The sequence below is a fragment of the Mustela erminea genome, chromosome 11 (genome assembly GCF_009829155.1).
Source record: "Mustela erminea isolate mMusErm1 chromosome 11, mMusErm1.Pri, whole genome shotgun sequence".
NCBI classification, from domain to species: domain Eukaryota; kingdom Metazoa; phylum Chordata; class Mammalia; order Carnivora; family Mustelidae; genus Mustela; species Mustela erminea.
This window is the reverse complement of record NC_045624.1, coordinates 68627609-68643532: the sequence shown is the minus strand read 5'-3', so window position 1 is coordinate 68643532 and position 15924 is coordinate 68627609. Positions and strand designations below refer to the sequence as shown.

At 35.2% G+C, this 15924-nt stretch overlaps 1 protein-coding gene across 10 annotated transcripts in view; it reads left to right on the top strand.

The window, feature by feature from the left end:
- PPP1R9A (protein phosphatase 1 regulatory subunit 9A) overlaps positions 1-15924 on the top strand; it is a 304191-nt gene that overhangs the window by 180535 nt on the left and 107732 nt on the right. The window lies entirely within an intron of this gene.

The window sequence follows — 15924 nt, the reverse complement described above, 5'->3', positions numbered from 1 at the left end:
CGTGTACACAGATGAATTAAGAAAATTAGCAAGTGCTATACATAGTGTTTTATTTTCTGCTTATTTAAGTGAGTTGTGTATAAGAAGCATTGCAGAATTTCTGTTGACAAGCAGAAGCTCAAAGCTATGTGTACTAATTCCCCCGTCCTTTATATTTTTTTGAGACCATGCCTTTTTGGCTTTGGGTTATAGACTTTAGATCCTTGAGTCCAGAACCTTTAGTTATTTTATTGTTATGCACATGTGTATCTTTAATAAAAAACAAGTCCTGTAATGCTTAGACTAAAGGAAAACTTTTTAGACTGTCTCTATGAAATGCTATCCTCAAGTATCAAATTAACATTTGCTAATTTTAGAAAACATTTTAAAGTTTTAATGTAATGCATGTTCATTGTTGAAAATTTAGAAAACAGAGAAAAATGTAAAGAAGGCAATAAAAATTGCATGTAATCCCAACATCTAGAGTTGATCTATACTAAAATTTCCTTGCAGATTTTTTTCTGTGCATATTATGCCTTTGTTTACTTACTTAATGAAATTAAGGATCAGTTGAATATATAGCTTTGTGGGTTTTTATGCTTTTTATTCATTAAGATAGTATCTGTTGAGTGCTTATGAATGATATGTCAAGCTGTCTTCCATGCTTTTTGTATTTTCTTATCATTTTTATTTATTTACTAGTTATTATTGCTAATAGCTATGATTAAATATGTATATTATTATTTCTGTTGTATATATAAGGAATTGTTGGCTTTTCTTTTATGGACACAGCAAGTAAGTGGCAGAGCCTGGCTATAAATCTAGCGGATCAGACTTCAGAGCCTATACTTAACTAATACATTCTGTTGTATCACATCATTAAACACTTTTCTGCAACAGACTTTAAGGGGTGCGTTATGCTGTTGTATTATATAGAGAAGTCATTTGCTTATTGTTAGGCTAGTATGTTGTTTCAAGGTGTTGATCAGATTAGCATTTTTATACAAAAACCATTGTGGCTATCTCAGATTCTTTCTTCGAAATTACTTCCTTGGAGCGGAATTGCTGTGTCAAGGTGCATTACATTTTAAATGCTTTAGAAACACATTGCTAAGCTGCCCTTCAACAAGGTTGATCAGTTTGTACCCCCTTAGCAGTGTCAGCAACCCTGTACTGCACTGCACCCTCAGCAAGACTAAATGTCATGTTATAAAATCTTTAATAAATTGATGTGAGATATTGCTTTTAAATTTTAATTTCTTATTTATGAGCCTCTTAGGATATTTACTGGACACCTGTATGTCTTTTTTTTTCCTGTAAATTATTTTCCATTTGTTGGTTTCCTGTTACATTTCTTACAACTGTGCTTTCATCTGTTCTTTCAGTGCTGATCTTCGCGAAGAAGGCAGGTGGTGCAGACCAACTGCCTTCACTTCTCGCCTACATGGAGTTTTCTCTCCTGCCCCCCCGGTTTGATAACAAAAACAATCAAATACAAAAACCAGAATTAAAGTGCAACTCTAAACTTAAACACAGTAAAAATTTGTATTAAGTTTATACCCTTAATTTTCTGTCAGATTTATTGCTTTGAAAATTATTTACCTAATTTTTGAGACATCCAGAAACTTCTTCTTAGATCTGATCTTCTTAAACTTTTCAGTGTCATAGTATAATCACTTATCTCTAACTAGGTCTATGCTTCCATCCTCGGTTTTGTTTTTGTTGTTGTTTTGTTGGGGGTATGTGTGTTTGCATGCACGTGTGTGTGTGTGTGTGTGTGTGTGTGTGTGTGTGAGGGAGAGAGAGAGAGAGAGAGAGAGAGAAACAAGGATGAGAGAGGGACAGAGAGAGAGAGACAGCTATATAGATCCTTTGCCTCTTATTTTTCACTCTGTATTAGAAGAATGTTTCTCTCTCAAATTAGCTTCCTAAACTCATTTTTATATTCAGTCAGTGAACTCATTTTTTAAATGACTCTAGAAATTACTCCCAAATTCGTACCCCAGCCTTCGTGCCTATAGAACCTATTCACTTATATCATCTTACTTTCATCTCAAATTCAACATAAATTGAATTCCTTTTTTCATTTTTTTTCTTCCTTCCCCTTGATCTGAACAACCTGTTTTTTTTTTCTGTATTGACCCTATTTTTCATTACTTTAGATGTAAAACTTTCTAGTCATCCTTTCTTCTCTCATTTACTTTACCTATGTAATATCTTCCTATATTGGATATTTCTTTCTTTGGAATGTTCCTCAGATTCTTCTTTTCTGTTCATTCTTTGAGCCGTATCACTGGACCAAATCTTTTTCTTACTGTGCCGATGTTTGTGTAGGGCTTCTTTCAGATCATCTTTCCGGTTTATCCTTACCTTTTTCCAAGATTGTTCTACAGTTATCACTTCGTTTGTATAGTCTTGGTGAATAATAGTGTGTAGTTGTGCTCCTTTTTTTTTTTTTTGCCAGTCAGAGCGCAATGTCTTACTGACTTTGAATACCTGTTATTTAAATGCCCATTCAGTTGTCCGCTTCAGTCCAGAAGAGTACATTGTCTGCACTGGTTTCCTTCCCCAGCCTCCCTCCACATCTTAGTTGAAATAATAATTACTATAACTACAGTGATTTAAGACCATATAATACATTAATTACTGTGTAAACCCCTTTACATAGATTTTTGCTAATATTACAACCAGCACGGTAGTTATAGTAGACCTTCTTTATCTAAACTAAGAATTAATTTTTTCAGGAATTTATAGTTGAACAAACTTAAGGTTTCATAGAAAATGGGATTAAGGAATGCCTAGGTGGCTCAGTCGGTTAAGGACTCTTGATTTTGACTAAGGTTCTGATCTCAGGGTTGTGGGGTCTAGTCCCCCTTAAGGCTCCCTGGCTCAGTGGGGAGTGGGCTTGGCCCTCTCCCTCCCTCTCTGTTCCTTTACCCCACTTGCATGTGCACTCTTAAATTGATTAATAAATCTTAGAAAATAAAGAAAATGGGATTAAGAAAACTGTGGTCTGAGGTAAGTGAATGAAAGCATCTAAATAAACATTTAACAAATAAGGCAATCAAAATGTGTTCTAAAAGACTATCAATTACACATCTTAAAGTTTTGCTATAATAGATACAGTACTGTTCATTTACATTTAGCATTTTGCATATTATGTACATTTTAGTAGAATACCTTTTGCTGACTCCTCACAAACTCCTAAGCATTAGGAAAATGCTTGTGAATTTGTTTTATCCTCATGGTGGTGATATGCATTTAAATGGCATTTCTCATTCTCCAATACTTTTTCCAAGAGTTCATTGCTTTTCCAGTTTTCATAGATCTGACTTTGTTTTACCACCAGCACCTGAGACCCTGTAGCTCAACTCCTCAGTCTCCTTTATTCCTCCTTCACTTTCAGTGTGCTAGCAGGGTGGGTGGGTGGGTCTGGATTTTCTCTAAGGCAGATTTCCTTCTCTCTTCCCAGGGCTACTTTGTAGAAATATGCATCTCAATCTACCATCTGCTTTCTAGCTCTTTTCTTTTTCTATCTTTCAGTCATTGCTTTTTCCATTTCTCTACATCACACAGACTTAAAAGTATTCCTGAAAAAACTAATTTCCTTTGATTCATTGATTGTTTAGAAGTGTGTTGTTTAATTTCACATACCTTTTAATTTTCTTTGGTTTTCTTTTTGTCACTGATTTCTGTTTTCATTTTATGTGATCAGAAAAGATACTTTGTATGATTTCAATCTTTTAAAATTTATCCAATTTAAACTCTTAAAACAAAAACAAAACAACAACAACAAAACCAAACAACATACAGATGGGAAAGAGCATTGGGGACTTTCAGTAGATCATCAATAAGTGGAAGCTTCGGGATTGAAATTTAGCTCTAGGCAACTCTTTTCTTACTACCATACTTCTTTCATACTCTCCACCTTGCCCCAAATAGTATTTTTCTCAACATTGTGTTACCTTTTACATCAAGGGTAACCTTAGTGTCCAGTTCATCACTGAAGCCATTCAACTGTCCCTGGTGGAGCCCAGCGGAACGCTTGGCCTCTGTATACTTGAATGTAATGGGCTATAGCACATGCATTTAGGTTTACTTGTTTGTCATCATGTCATGTGTATTGAGTGAATATCCATAGGTTTATGGTTAAGTCATTAAGAGCAAGGACCACAGTTGTATTTCTGGTGACTTTTAGAGCAGCATGCTAGCACGAGACTTTGAATAAGCACTAGAACCCATGTATGAGTGGCTTGATGCCACTTCTAAGATTCAGTCTTTTGGGGGCAAATTTCCTGTGACTTTAGTGTGTTCTGTTACTCTTCCTAAAGGTAATTTCCAATAATCTCTAGTCTCTGTGAGGGTCACTTTTCCATTTCTTTTTGTTTATTTTGATAGCATTGTATACTATAGCTGATGACTTTCTTGGCTTATTTGCAAAAACACCATGACTTCATTGTGAATCCATCTATTTTCAGTTTTTTCTTTGCTCTGGTTCCACTTGACCCTCACCTCACAGAGTCAGTAGCCCTCCTCTGTTAATGTGAACTTATTTTGTTCATACCTTTCTTAGCACACTTACTGAAATATTTCACACTCTCCGTCTCTCCAGTTCCTTCAACATACACACATATCCCTGTACTTCTGCAAATATTTGTGTGTGTGTGGGTGTGTATGTGTGATATTCTGTATCCCAGTGACTCTCACTGTTCTTGGAGTACAGTCAGGATCGACTCACTTTTGCTAAATTACTGACTGAATGAATCAATCAAATCAATGAAGCAAGCATATTATTTTCTCTACTTATATTTTTCTAGCACTTTTGCTATCTTCCTTCTGATTAGAGTACTTAGAAATGTCCCTCTAATTGTATTTGTTGCATTGCATTTTATCTAAATTATCCTGTACAAGGATGTATATTTCAGAAATTTCTTTGACTTTTCTTGTACTTCCTTTATTCTTGTCCATTAAGAAAATCATCATCCTCATTTTCTTCCAACTCTAATTACTCTGTCTGTTGACAATGTAAAAAACCTGTATTTTGCTTTGACTTTTATTTCCTCCCCAGTAAATGCTAGCCCTGTATGTATTGGCTTACAAAGAAAACCTGTTTTAGAAGTTTTCTGCCCTGTACTTAGTAGTTCCCACACCCATCCTTGACTTTTATCTATTTTAAAAATGTCTACCTTCTCAAATGCTCTTGCCCGATTAGAACACCGTACCACCTTTTCATTTCATAAAAGCATAACAATGACATTCGTTTTGAGAGTTTGAGCTTTTCAGCTTTACTTCCCACCCCTTCCCCAAAGGCCAGCTGTGTTCATTGTTCAAATTCTATAATTCAACTTTAACTTGGTGTTTCAAAACACAAACTATATTTTAAAGAGTTGAAAGAGAAAGAATTTCTACTGGTAAATCATGCACTTGAACTGCCATGGATGTTTCTTGGAGAAATGCCATGGGTTTACAACGGTCACTGGTCATTCAGAAGCATTGAGGAAGCAAGCGTATACTGCCTGATAGCATTCCACTAGATTTTATGTAAAGGTTAGGAAGAAATAAAGTCATAATTTTGGCCATGAAAGTAGTTTAGAATCAACTTAAAACTCAACGTCCTCACTCCCAACACAACCCTACACAACAAAATGACTTTCATAAAGGAAATGTTATATTATATTACACAAATTATGTGTACACAGAAACAAAGATAGAAAGTTTTTAAAAAATGCTACTAAAATTAAGTAAGATTTAATCAAGACAGATGTTTTCTAGACTGTCTCTGAGAAAAAAAATACTTAAATGACAACTGGCCAAGAGAAGATGTTGTTACAGAAAAGAGATTGGTAAAAATAGAATGATGGAAAGGGAGGCAATAATTAGGATATTTGTCTCTTTTGAGTCTAACCAACAGCAGTGTATAAAAAAAATGTTATCCTAAAAGTGGACATTTAACTTTTGTCCTATCCAGAGAACAAACTACACATAAAAGGAACTCTTTTCTTTTCTCTCATTCTCCAAAATCGTTTAATAACATGAACAGTATATAATTATTGCTCTGGACTCAGATGTCAGACCCATGAGGTTGGCAATCTATTTGCTTAGGGAGACCTTATACCTCAATAAATAATAAACATTTATCTGGTAACATGTAACATTAGATGAAGGTATAAAACATATGGTATAGAAGAGGTTCAAAGGATGGAAGAGATCACTGGGCTTGGGTAAATAGATTAATACTCAAAGAGAAGTTAACATTTGAGCTGGGCTTTTAGGAGAAAGCTTTTGAGAAGATGAAGGGATACATGGGCACATGTTTCATAGAGGATACAAAGGCAGGAAAGTGAACAGTCTTTTCAGGATACGGCTTGCCTTACAGTTCTTAGCTATGTGAGGGAGTTGTTGGACAAAAATGAAAATGTAGTTGAGTTGATACTAGCTGATGGTAATAGGAAATATGCTAGGTAAATAAATGGATACATAGCAATGTTTATAACAGGTGTTGTCAATATCGTTAAGATGTCACATACCCTTGTATTCATCTGTAGATTCAAAGAAATATCAGTTAAAATCCCAGTGGGCATTTTTTTTTTTTTAAAGAAATTGGTTAGCTGGTTCTAAAATGCATATGGAAATGTGAGGGACCTAGAATAAAAATTCTGAAAAAGAATAAAATTAGAGGACTGACCTTATCTGATTTTATAAGACTTATTATGAAGCCTCAGTAACCAAGACTATGTGATATTCGTATAAAATAAAAAATGTGGAATAGAAAGTAAGCAATAGATTGAGACATATGTAGTTGTTGACTTTCAATAAAAGTGCCAGAATAACTCAGTGCTAAAGTGTACAGTCTTTTCAACAACTAGCAGAAAAAAAATTAGTTATCCATATGAGGAGAAAAAATACCTGAGCACAAATGTTATCACACCATAATTAATTAACTTTGATTAATTAATCAAAATCAATCCTAGATCTAGATGTTAGAGTTCAAACTATGAAAGCTCTAAAAGAACGCATAGGTGAAAGTTTTTGTATCATCACATTAAATAAAAGTTTCTGAGACAGCTCACAAAAAGCTCGGACCATCAAAGAAAAAACTGGCAAACTGAATTTCATTAAAAATCACAACTTTTTTTTACTTTGAGAGACACAGTTACAGGTAAGGAGAAAATATTTGCAAAACACACATACAGAATATGAAGAACATTTACAAGGAAATAACAGCAACCCGATTTTTAAAATTACGGACCAAAGATTTGACAGCCATTTCACAAAGAATATATGTATGGCCAATAGCATATGAAAATATGTTCAAAATCCCTAGTCATCAGTGAATGCAAACTAAAACAGCATTGAAATACCATTTCCTTTGGATCAGGTCATGATCTCAGGGTCCTGGGATCAAGTACCAAGTTGGGCTCCCGGCTCTGCAGGGGTCTGCTTCTCCCTCTACCCCTCCTCATGTTTGTTCTCTCAATCTCCCCCCTCTCTCTCTCACATAAGTAAATAAAATCTTAAAAAAAAGAAAAGAAAGAAAGAAAGAAAGAAAGAAAAAAGTGGTCCTGGACCTGCTCTATGGGAAAACAGAGTTGGGTCCCTCGACCACAGAGATCAAAGGGGAAGAAGGGAAACATATGCTGTATACTAGAATTATTAATTCACTCTAGTATTTGATCTACCTATTAATATTTAAGGAGCCCACCCTCTAGCCCAATTACCAACCAAAAGTTCTTAAACTTCAGCACCATTCCTATTTCTTAGAGGTACAGTACTCTAGTCTTGTGCATGGTGAAGGGTGGACGCAAATGGGGACGGATGATAATACTGTTAAATATCAAGAAGGATAATGTGGGATAAAAATGTCAGAATGAGATTAAGACCCAGTGCTGAAGAAACTTGATAGCTACACTAAGTGATTTAGAAATACATTTTATGGGAATGACAAAGCTGGTGGTGTTTTGGATAAAGTTGTTCTTTAAGATGAATTTTTAACATTTTATTGATATAATTCACATAGCATACAGTTCATTTATTTAATTATAGAATTCATGGGTTTCCAGAATATTCAAAACATGTGTCACCAATTAATTTTAGCACACTTTGATCACTCCAGAAAGAAACTCTATATCCATTTACAATCATTTTCCTTTTCTCCCAACTCCTCCCTCTTCTCCTGGCTTTAGGCACTAATCTACTTTCTGTCTGTAGAGATTTGCCTTTTCTAGACATTTCATATTAATGGAATCATGCAATATATATTGGTCTTTTGTGACTGACTTTTTTTCAGTAGCGTAATGCTTTCAAGGTTTATCCATGTTGTAGCAGGTATCACATTTCCTTCCTTTTTATTTCCAAATAATATTCTATTGAACAGATATGCCTCATTTTGTTTATTCTGATATCAGTTGATGGATATTTGGGTTGTTTCTGCTTTTTCACTGCTATCAGTAATGCTGCTTATGTATAAATTTTTGTGTGGACATGTCCTCATTTTTCTTGATATATACCTAACAGTGGAGTTTCTGGGTCACATGGTAACTTTATGTTTAACCTTTTGAGGAACTGCTGGATGGTTTTCCAAAGTAGCTGCACCATGTTACATTGCCTGTGGTAATGTATGAGGGTTACAATTTCTCCACATCCTCATGAACACTTGTTCTTATCTGTCTTTTGATCATAATCATCTCTGAGTGGGTATGAAGGGGCATCTTATTTTAGTTTTGATTTGCATTTCCCTGATAGCTGTTGATGGCAAGGATCTTTTCCATGTGCTTCTTGGCCATTTGGGTATCTTCTTTGGTGAAATCCCTGTTCAGATCCTTTGGCCCACTTTTTTTTTCCTCTTAAGGTATAATTGACATGTAACATTATATTAGTTTCAGGTGTACAGCATAATGACTTGTATACATTGTGAAATGATAACCATGGTAAATCTAATTAACATTCATCACTAGACATAGTTATAATTTTTTTCCTTGTGATGAAGACTTTTAAGACATACTCACAGAGCAGCTTTCAAATATGCAATACTTAACTTACATATTATTAACTGTAGTCACCGTGCTGTAGATTACATCCCCATGACTGAGTTATTTTGTAGCTGGAGGTTTGTACCTGCTGATCCCCCTACAGTCATTCTGTCCACATCCCACCTCCCTACCCTGTGGCAACCACCAATCTGTTCTCCGTATCTGTGAGCCTTGTATTTGGTTTACTTGTTTGTTTTGGTTTTTAGATTCTACAAAAAAAAGTGAGATCCTACATTATCTTTCTTTGCCTTAGTTTTTAAAGTGGATTGTTTGTCTTTTTGTGACTGGGTTGTAACTATCTTTATAATGCTGTAGACATAAGCCCCATATCAGATATATGATATATAAATGTTTTCTCCCAATCTGTGAATTATTGCATGTTAAAACAGTGATGAGATACCATTACACTATTAGAATGGCCAAAATCCAAAACACTGAGAGCACCAAATGCTGATGAGGATATGAAATAAAAGGAATTCTCGTTCATCATTTTGTGTTGTTACCATTTCAAGCTTTTTACAGATTGCAAACAGCTTCTTAACTGTCTTCCTGATTTTAATTTTTCCCTTCTTCAGTCTCTTCTCATCCTCAACCCTAATGGAGGAACATAATAGCAGTTTTCAAATATATGAAGGACCATCATGGAAATAGGAATTGACTCACTCTGTGTAACTCTAGTAGTAGAAAAACTATTCTCTTTTCTTCTAAATCATATTATGGATAATATAATTCAGTCCGTCCTTCAAGACTGAATGCATTTCATAAAAAATTCATCTCATTTTATATCTTCTTTTTGGACTCAGATGGTATGGACCAAGGCAAATAAAAACAAATAAAAATCACTTCTTCATACCTTCAACTTGCTTTACACTCCAGTTTTGGTTTTCATTATGTTCTCTCACATCCTAAAACAGGCTGATACTGTAGGTCTAACTTTTGTTATCCTTTCTCAAGAAAAAAAAAAAAAATTCATCCCATTACCTCACCCAAACAATTATATTTTTTTCTGTCACTGTTGCTGCTAGCATCATCTCAATTGTCCATATTACTCTTAACTTACAGCTTACTTAACCAACTTCTAGTTAACAACCTTTCTAGGTGGATGGGGACTTGCTAATGATTGTCCATTACGCACAGGCAGTACCAGACTAGCAGCTATCATTTTCTGCAGCCACACACTCCATTTTTACATCTTCTTAACGTGTGGAGATAAACACATTCCTTAACATGATGCAAAGCTAGAGTAACTTTGTAACATTTTATTTTTTATTTATTTTTTGTAACTTTGTAACATTTTAATGTAAGCAGAGTTGTATATATTAAAAGCTATGCTTTTATGGCCAAGGCGTTGGAGATAACTAAAAATCTGGGAAATCATGTTTTAAGCTGACACTCTATAAAACATAATTATCATCGATATAAAAGTTTGTCAGGATTATGATTCAGTTTAGTTAAACACAATCTAATTTTCCTATACGTCTTAAGCTTTTTATAGGAGTACTGTTAATCTGATCAGTATCCATATCAGAATATTAGGAAGTACAGATTGATTAATCTCTTCATTTGGAAAATACAAAGCCATACCTTTACAAAATCATGGAGAAAACACAAGTATATATCTTAAACTAAAATTATTAAATTAGTCTTACTTGTCTGAAGATTCACTTTTACTTTGTGAACTGGGCTTTCTATTAAAATATTGCTGAGCTTCTAGCAGAATCTTTAAGAAATATTTTTTTCTTAAATGTCTAGCATGTTTGAACTTTTCATTAGATACTAGAATGTAAGATTTATGAGAGTGCTTGCTATTCTCTGTGAACCAGGTTATCATTCCTTTAACTTCCAAGACTTTATAATTTAATTTATTAATACCCTTCTATGTTAGGGACATATTTCATGCATACACAGTGAGAGATAATGGCTTTTCTCAGTTACAGCAACACAGAGAATTTGTCACTTCAGTTCGGCAACCTCAGAAACAGCGTTAAGTAATCAAAGAAATACAAAAATTCACCAGTCCAAAAAAAAAAAAAAAAAAAAAAAAGATTTCAAAGGGCTATTTTCCTTTCTAGTGTTCAGGAAATTTTTTTATGAAATAGTTGAAGCCCGCAAACAGACAAAAAAAAAAAATTTAAAGGATAGTAACTTAAAATTTTTTAAAATCATCTCTCCCATGAGAGATAATAGATCCCTATAGTCCCAATAGCTGTCTCGAATGGTCAGAATATAAAATTACACTCCTATTCATTGCTGCTACCAGTGGGGAATTATTTTTCATTGTTGTGTAGAGCAAACTCGATCCAGAACCAAAATGGCCAAAGTCAGAAAAAACTTCAATACTATACTACATTAGGAAAAAACAAAGATAGTACTCTGTTGCTGCTTTAGAATCCGTCTGGGGCCCAAGCAATTATGCGGGGGCTTAACCAGCCCGCAGTGTGTATTTCTGTGGGAACAGTTGCCCTGGCTTTGTGAATCCACTCTGGCATCTTGGGTAGAAGCTCCAAAGCCATCGTAGGCTAATATTCAGAGAGTTAAAAAAAATGACTTTCATACATATAAAATGAACACGGATTAGACTTTACTTAACTCACTAATTAATGAGAGAACCAATGAGATGTGGTAAATGTGATTCAAAGGACATTTAGGAAGTACGTAGTTAAAGACAAGTTAATAAAGTAGTATTAGAATAACATTACTAAGTTAGATATAAACTAGTTAATATTCTACAGGGAAATAAACCATGGCCTATGGGATTATCTTTTCTAACAGAAGGAAAGTACCTGAATTTATTCCAGACAGAAAAATCTGCAAATTAACATGCAACTTAAATATATCCAGGATTTTAATCAATTTTAAACAGTGGATCAATGAAAATACATTCCCCCAAATTATCCTTGGGTGGACCTGCTAAATATGCACCTTAATCATATTGAAAAGACAGGTTAACTCTTCTTTTTATTCTTATTTTCAAGCTTTAAATAACTCTTCTTAACAGATGGCAAAAACATATGATATACCCAGCACTTGTCCAGAGTTATTATAGTGGCACAAGGATTATTGATGGGAAGCCTCAATATGATAAAGATGTCAGTGTTCTCCAAACTAATCTAAAAATCAGTATGATTTTATTAAGACCTCAACAAGTGTTTTTAGAGAACTTGGCAAGTAAGTCTTAAACTAATTATGCAGAGAAAAAGCTCAAAAATTGAGCAGAAAAATCTGAGGACAATGAACAAGGTGGAGGGAATTATCCTATGAAATGTCAAAACTAATTAGGAAGTGATAGAGTGTGCAGAGATAGACAAGTAGAACCTAATAGAAAACCCAAAACATGTTGATGCACATTTTAAACCCAGACAGATGCAGCACTACAAATCAGTGGAGGAAAAATGAACCCTTAGTAAAAATGTTATTAAGGTATTTATTTATAACACTTGAAAACATAAAAATATATTGCTAACACATAGTATAATAAAAAATAAGTTCCAGGTAGTTAACAACCTAAATGCAGAATGGCAAAATGTTAAAACTTTTTTAAAATAAATATTATTTTATTTTTTTTCAGCGTTTTAGAATTCATTGTTTATGCACCACACCCGGTGCTCCATGCAATACATGCCCTCCATAATACCCACCACCAGGCTCACCAAACATCCCACCCCCACTCCTCCAAAACTCTCAGTTAATTTCTGAGAGTCCACAGGCTCTCATGGTTTGTCTCCCCCTCAAATTACCCCCAATTCACTTCTCCTCTCCATCTCCCAATGTCCTCTGTGTTATTTTTTATGCTCCACAAGTAAGTGGAACCATATGATAATTGACTCTCTCTGCTTGACTTATTTCACTCAGCATAATCTCCTCCAGTCCAGTCCATGTTGATACAAAAGTTGGGTATACATCCTTTCTGATGGAGGCATAATGCTCCATTGTATACATGGACCATATCTTCTTTATCCATTTGTCCATTGAAGGGCATCTTGATTCATTCCATAGTTGGGCGGCTGTGGCCATTGCTGCTGTGAACATTGGGGTACAGATGGCCTTTCTTTTCACTACATCTGTTTCTTTGGGGTAAATACCCAGTAGTGCAAATGCAGGGTCATACGGTAGCTCTATTTTTAATTTCTTAAGGAATCTCCACTCTGTTTTGCAAAGTGACTGCACCAACTTGCATTCCCACCAGCAGTGTAAGAGGATTCCCCTTTCTCCACATCCTCTCTAACACTTATTGTTTACTGTCTTGTTAATTTTGGCCATTCTAACTGGTGTAAGGTGGTATCTCAATGTGGTTTGGATTTGAATCTCCCTAATGGCTAATGATGATGAACATTTTTTCATGGTCTGTTAGCCATTTGTATGTCTTCTTTGGAGAAGTGTCTGTTCATGTCTTCTGCCCATTTTTTCGACGTGATTATCTGTTTTGTGGGGGTTGAGTTTGAGGAGTTCTTTATAGATCTTGGATATCAGCCCTTTGTCTGTGTTGTCATTTGCGAATATCTTCTCCCATTCCATGGGTTGCCTCCTTGTTTTGTTGACCATTTCCTTTGTTGTGCAGAAGCTTTTGATCTTGATGAAGTCCCAAGCTTTTGATCTTGATGAATGTCCCAAAAGTTCATTTCCGCTTTTGTTTCCTTTGGAGACATGTCTTGAAAGAAGTTGTTGTGGTCGATGTCAAAGAGGTTACTGCCTATGTTCTCCTCTAGGATTTTGATAGATTCCTGCCTCACGTTGAGGTCTCTTACCCATTTCGAGTTTATCTTGGTGTATGGTGTAAGAGAATGGTCGAGTTTCATTCTTCTATACATAGCTGTCCAATTTTCCCCACACCATTTATTGAAGAGACTGTCTTTATTCCACTGTATATTTTTTCCTGTTTTGTCAGAGATTCTTTGACCGTAGAGTTGAGGGTCCCTATCTGGACTCTCTACTCGTTGGACCAGATGGACCTCATAGGTATATACAGAACATTCCACCCTAAAACAACAGAATACTCACTCTTCTCGAGTGCACATGGAACTTTCAACAGAATAGACTACATCCTGGGTCACAAATCAGGGCTCAACCAATACCAAACGACTGAGATTATTCCCTGCATATTCTTAGACCGCAATTCTTTGAAACTGGAACTCAACCAAAAGAAAAAGCTTGGAAGGAATTCAAACACTTGGAAGCTAAGGACTACCTTGTGTAAGAATGTTTGGATCAACCAGGAAACCAAAGAAGAACTTAAACAATTCGTGGAAACCAATGAGAATGAAGACACTTTGGTCCAAAACCTATGGGATATGGCAAAGGTGGTCCTAGGGGGAAATAGCCATCCAAGCCTCCTATTTTTCTGGAAAAATCCAGAATATACCAGCTCTCTTTATACCTTAAAGAACTGGAGAATCAACAACAAATTAAGCCAATCTCACACACAAGAAGGGAAGTAATCAAGATTAGAGCAGCAATGAGATAGGAACTAGAGATAAAGTAGAACACATCAGCAAAAGTAGAAGCTGTTTTTTTGAAAGAATCAATAAGATAGATAACCCCCTGGGCAAACTAATCCAAAAGAAAAGAGAGAGGATCCAAACTAATAAAATTATAAATGAAAAGGGAGAGATCATGACTAATACCAAGGAAATAGAAACGATCATCAGAAATTATTATCAACAGTTATATGCCAATAAGTTAAGCAACCTAAATGAAATGGATGCATTCTTGGCAAACTTCCAAAACTTATGAACTTCCAAAACTGAATCAGGAAGAAATTGTCAACCTGAATAGACCAATATCTAGTAACATGATTGAAGCAGTGAGCAAAAATCTTCCAAAAAACAAGAGCTCAGACCTGACAGATTCCCTGGAGAAGTCTACCATTCAAAGAAGAAATAATACCTATTCTCTTGAAGCTGTTTCAAAAAATAGAAACAGAAGAAAAACTTCCAGACTCTTTTTATGAAGCCAGCATCACCCTGATCCCCAAACCAGGCAAAGACCCCACCAAAAAAAGAGAATTTCAGACCAATATCCTTGATGAATATGGATGCCAAGATTCTCAATAAGATCCTAGCTTATGGAATCCAACAGTACATTAAAAAGATTATCCACCATGACCAGGTGGGATTTATCCATTGGATGCAAGGGTGGGTCAACATTCGCAAATCAATCAATGTGATGGAATAAATCAATAAGAGAAGAGAGAAGAACCACATGCTCCTCTCAATTGATGCAGAAAAAGCATTTGACAAGATACAGCATCCGTTCCTGATTAAAACGATTCAAAGTATAGGGATAGAGGGAACATTCCTCAACTTCATAAAATCTATCTATGAAAAACCCACAGCGAATATCATCCTCAATGGGTAAAAGCTGAGAAGCCTTCCCTTTGTGATCAGGAACATGACAAAGATGTCCATTCTCGCCACTGTTATTCAACATAGTACTAGAATTCCTAGCAACAGCAATCAGACAACAAAAGAAATAAAAGGTATTCAGATTGGCAAAGAAGAAGTCAATTTCTCTCTCTTCCCAGATGACATGAGACTTTATATGGAAAACCCAAAAGACTCCACCCCCAAACTACTAGAACTCATACAGTAATTCAGTAATGTGGCAGGATACAAAATCAATGTACAGAAATCAGTTGCTTTCTTATACACTAACAATGAAAATATAGAAAGGGAAATTAGAGTATTGATTCCATTTACTATAGCACCAAGTACTATAAGATACCTGGGAATAAACCTAACCAAAGAGGTAAAGGATCTTTACTCAAAGAACTACAGAACACTCATGAAAGAAATTGAAGAAGACACAAAAAGATGGAAGATCTTGGATTCCAAGATTCCGAGCTCTTGGATCGGAAGAATAAACATTGTTAAAATGTCTTTACTGCCTAGAGCCATCTATACTTTCAATGCCACTCCAA